The sequence below is a fragment of the Biomphalaria glabrata genome, chromosome 16, assembly GCF_947242115.1.
Source record: "Biomphalaria glabrata chromosome 16, xgBioGlab47.1, whole genome shotgun sequence".
Lineage (NCBI taxonomy): Eukaryota > Metazoa > Mollusca > Gastropoda > Planorbidae > Biomphalaria > Biomphalaria glabrata.
In genome coordinates, this window is record NC_074726.1 from 32,699,570 (window position 1) to 32,704,322 (window position 4,753).

At 28.8% G+C, this 4,753-nt stretch overlaps 1 long non-coding RNA gene across 1 annotated transcript; it reads left to right on the top strand.

Annotated features, from left to right (window-relative positions):
* Positions 1-2,676: 2,676 nt before the first annotated feature.
* On the top strand, positions 2,677-4,517 carry LOC129923343 (uncharacterized). The gene is made up of 2 exons (XR_008775295.1): positions 2,677-2,870; positions 4,365-4,517. It is a non-coding gene; the product is annotated as an uncharacterized LOC129923343 (long non-coding RNA).
* The last annotated feature ends 236 nt before the right edge of the window (positions 4,518-4,753 follow it).

The following is a 4,753-nucleotide window of genomic DNA, read 5'->3' on the forward strand; positions in this document are numbered from 1 at the left end:
ACATGGAAAGTCATCAAAGAATGGGCAGGTCTGCCAAGAAATGGTTTATCCAGGGCTAAGTACAGAGAGGAATATAGAAGGGCTGTTGACAGATCTTGTGTGGTGCCCCCATGGTTCAACAGACTAATTGATTGGTAATGGTAAGAATTTAATGTATTTTTTTAAAAAAAATTGTGTTAATTACATTAAGGGACTTAATCAGTCTTTTTTTATTTCCAGAAAATAATACCAGGGTTATGCTCCTTTGACCATTGAGTTCCAGGATGAAGAATGAAAGACAAAGAGCAATGTAAAGACATGAAAGAATAGGCAGGTCTGCCATGAAATGGTTTATCCAGGGCTAAGTACAGAGAGGAATATAGAAGGGCTGTTGACAGATCTTGTGTGGGGCCCCCATGGTTCAACAGACTGATTGATAGGTAATGGTAAGAATTTAATGTATTTTGTAAAAAAAATGGTGTTAATTACATTAAGGGACTTAATCACTCTTTTTTTAATTTTTACATTCATTTAATGTAATTATTTTATACAGTAATATATGATTTTTATCTTGGTAAATCATTTAAATATATATCCTGCTAATCAAACCAAAGAATCTTCTCAATACTTATTTAAAAATTTTAATTTTGTCTGCATGTAACAAATGTTTAACGAAAAGAAATGTACACTGTCCAGCATTGATTATTTAAAACTGGGATTCATTCCTTCCTTGTCAAACAAGCCGTTGCCTAAGTGACTTTTTTAAAATAATGATACGAAACCAATTGCTAGAGGATCATCTGAGACAATGTCACCCTAACAAAATAGATAAAGATTTAAAAATTTTCTAGCACTCAAAGATAAAGTTAAGAATAGACCCACACAATCTCACTTCAACATCATATATATAGAGAGAAGATGTTGGTTTGTGAGCATCTTACAATATCTCTTTACTTATAGCAAAATATGGAAACATAGGTAAAACATTGATTTTACCAGCCGTTGTAGTTGTGAAAACTGTTTTACACACACCTACATCTGATATTATTAAAAGAATTTCTTTAAACAAAAATACAGTTCAAGGGCACATCGGTGGCATGAGTTATCAAATTAAAAGCTTCTTATGTGATTCTTTGCAAAGGAAATATATACAGTTTGGGATCAGTTTGGAACCAGTGGGGTGTAGCGCTGTGTGCTGTAAACTGCCTAGGGGTTGCCAGGTCCTTAGTTTTTCCTCAGGGTTGACCCACGACAGCTTTCCCATGTTTAAGAATAGTTGCAAGGCAGCAGATTTTTAAATTCAGTTTTCCTTCTGCTATGTGGCTAATGAGCTCTTCCTGCTTGAAGCCTACTGGCTAAGGCGCCAGTTACTCGCCTTCGTCCCTTCCCCTTTAGTGAAAACAGTTCGGCGGACACGTGAAAGATACACGAGAAACTCTTTGCGAAAACTTTTACAATGATACTTAAAACAAATTAATTAATTAATATTTATTGTTTGAATGTCTTCTTTATAGAATGTATGAAACATGACATCCATAGGAACAGATGATAAGCCTGGGTAAAAAAACATTTCCAGTGTGTTTGATGATTCCAGCAATACATATTAAATTGGTTAAATTTAAATTTTATCAATAAAAATGAGTTATTATTTAATACTTTATATGTATTTTTAAATTGCATTTTACTCTTCAACTCACTAAAATTAGAAATTAGTTTTCAAATAAATTGCAAAAAAAAAAGCAATATAAGTTAAGCAGGGGGTCTACCAAAAAGCAGAAAACATGGCAAGGGGTCTACGAAACAAAAAAGTTTGGGAACCACTGGTCTACAGTAAAGTCAGTCCCGCGATAGTGAATTCTCAAAAAAAAAAAAAAAAAAAAATTAAAACAAAATTTATCTAAAAAAATTTAAAAAAAGAAAAAAACAAACAAAAAAATTTTATTAAAAAAAAAAAAAAAAAAAAAAAAAAATTTATAAAAAAAAAAAAAAAAAAATTTACTAAAAAAAAAAAAAAAAAAAAAAAAAATTAAAAAAAAAAATTTTATAAAAAAAAAATAAAAATTTATCTAAAAAAAAAAAAAAAAATTATCTAAAAAAATTTAAAAAAAAAAAAAATAAAAAAAAAAAAAAAAAAAAAAAATTTATTTAAAAAAAAAAAAAAAAAAAAAAAAAAAAAAATTACTAAAAAAAAAAAAAAAATTGAAAAAAAAAAAATTAAAAAAAATTTTTTTTTTAGAAAAAAAACATTAAAAAAAAAAAAAAAAATTTTACTAAAATTTTGGGAACCACTGGTCTACAGTGAAGTCAGTCCCAAGATAGTCAATTCTCGAAAAAAAAAAAAAAAAAAAACTTTTAAAAAAAAAATATAAAATTTTTTTTATAAAAGTTTGGGAACCACTGGTCTACAGTGATGTCAGTACTGGGATAGTCAATTCTCGAAAAAATAGAAAAAAAAAACAAAAAAAAAATATAAGTTAAAGACCAACTGAAGAGGTTTTTTTCGAAATTGAGATAGCGATTGATTTAGATAGTAGATAGCATCAAAGTTAGTTCCTAAAAATTTGAGATTTTAGAAAAGCGTATTTATATTAGAAAAAGTAATTTGAAAGTGTAAAAAATAACGAGATTTGAAAATCAGCTTCAATGGCCGAAACCGGAAGTGACGTATTGTAATGGACTGAGAAAATGTAAATAAAAATAGACATGGCTGGATACGTTATTGATAGCGATTCAGATGATAAACTTATCTAAATCTAGTTGTCCAACAATTTTAAATGATACTTATCATGGGATGCACCGAAATGCCATGAAGAGAACTCTTCTACTTTTTCAAAATATATTCTAGAGCAGACTATTGAATTAATATAATTATAGATAGATTATAATAATAGGTAAATAGTAAATAGTAAATATATAGGACTAGTCACTAGATTGTCACTAGATCTACTACTCAGATCTAGACTCTAGACCTAGTCTACTCTAGTAGTAGTCTCTAGTATCATCAAGTACTAGTAGATCATCTAGGACTAGGTCTAGGTATACTATACTTAGACTATACTAAGTCTAATAGTTATAACAAAACTAAATGGTTAGGTTAGATCTATCTATAATCTATATTATTTTCTATATCTCTCTAAGTCTAATTCTAGCTAGGCCTTCTAACACTTTTACTAGAGTCACTCACTAGATCTAGAGTTTATAAATACTTGACTTGCATTATTGTACTAATTGTAGTAATACTACTAGTGTAGTACTAGTAATAGTTTATAAACTAGTAGATTTAACTAATTAAGTAGATCTATAGTAATCTAGACTAGCCTCTATGTTAAGTCTAAGCCCAGTCGCCAACATTTTTTGGTAATAGTTTGTAATAGTAAGACCTAGTGAGTAGTGTCCTAGCAATAGCATAAAGATTATTCATAGATATAAATATAATATTATAATAGTCAAGGACTAAACCTAAAGCCTAAGCTAAATCTATATAGAATATATTTATACTCTTTACTAGCCCTTACTATACTTATTAATAAGGCTAAACTTTAGATCTAAAAAAATAATAAGTCATCATTTATATTGGTAATATAAAATACAGATTTTTACTAAACACATGTGACATTTCTTTAAGTCTTAAACTTAAACAGGGCCGGTCCTAACGATTGCGAGGCCCTATGTGAAACTGATTGCGCGGGGCCTAGTCTGGGTGGGAATACGGATAATAAGTGAAAATTAAGATTTCGTATTTTAAAAAAATTCGACTTTGAATTTATTAAATCTTTACTAAGTACAAGATTACGATCAAATTAACTTTACTTTACGAACTTCGCAACCTATGGCATATTAAAATGCCAGTCACTCTATTAAAGTAAATAAAGTATGGAAACTTCTGATTAAAGTGAAAATTTGCCTGATTATTACATTTTAGTACATGAAAGCTGACAATGTCTTATTTCGTTTATCGCGCGTAGGATTAGCGTTTTCGGAATGAATGACACCCACAATTTTGTCTATTTTTCAGGAGATTTTTATGAGATTTCCAGGTTTTATATATACCGATATATATATATATATATATATATTGCAATTTAACTATTACACCTAGAATTAGCACAAAGCCTATGAAAGTGCAGGGCCCACTGCGACCACATAGGTTGCAGTGGCTTAAGACCGGCCCTGGTCTTATATATATTAGATTGCCTAGACCTAGAGTAGAGTAATTTATTATTATTAAGAACAATAAGAGTTAGATGTTGATGTTAGATCAGATAATCAGTATAACATATATAATATATATATATATATATATATATATAACCACTAGTTCTATATATGTATACATAATTAAGTATAAATGTTAATAAATAAATTTTTAAAAATCTATTTTACAGGAAACATATATGACATGTGGCATACAGACAAGTTTACTAGATGGATCTTTCATCATTTTGGAAATACAATATTCCCTGCGAAACAAATCACAGAAACATTCTACAATCTTATTTTATATAATAAATACCAATAAATGTAAATACAAAATCACATTTTAATAGAGTTCTTCATTATACACACAACATTATTTTAGTATGTTCCTTTTCACTTGCTAGGTTTAGACAAAGTTTCGAATCAGGATTTAATATTATTAAGTCATAGCCCAAAACTCTAGCAGGATGTTAGTTAATGGCAGTGGTCAATGTTTGAACCTGAGACCACAGAGAAGACAGTTCGGAATGCAAACCACACAACTTTCTGCGTTTCGAAACCTATTCAAATTTTGATC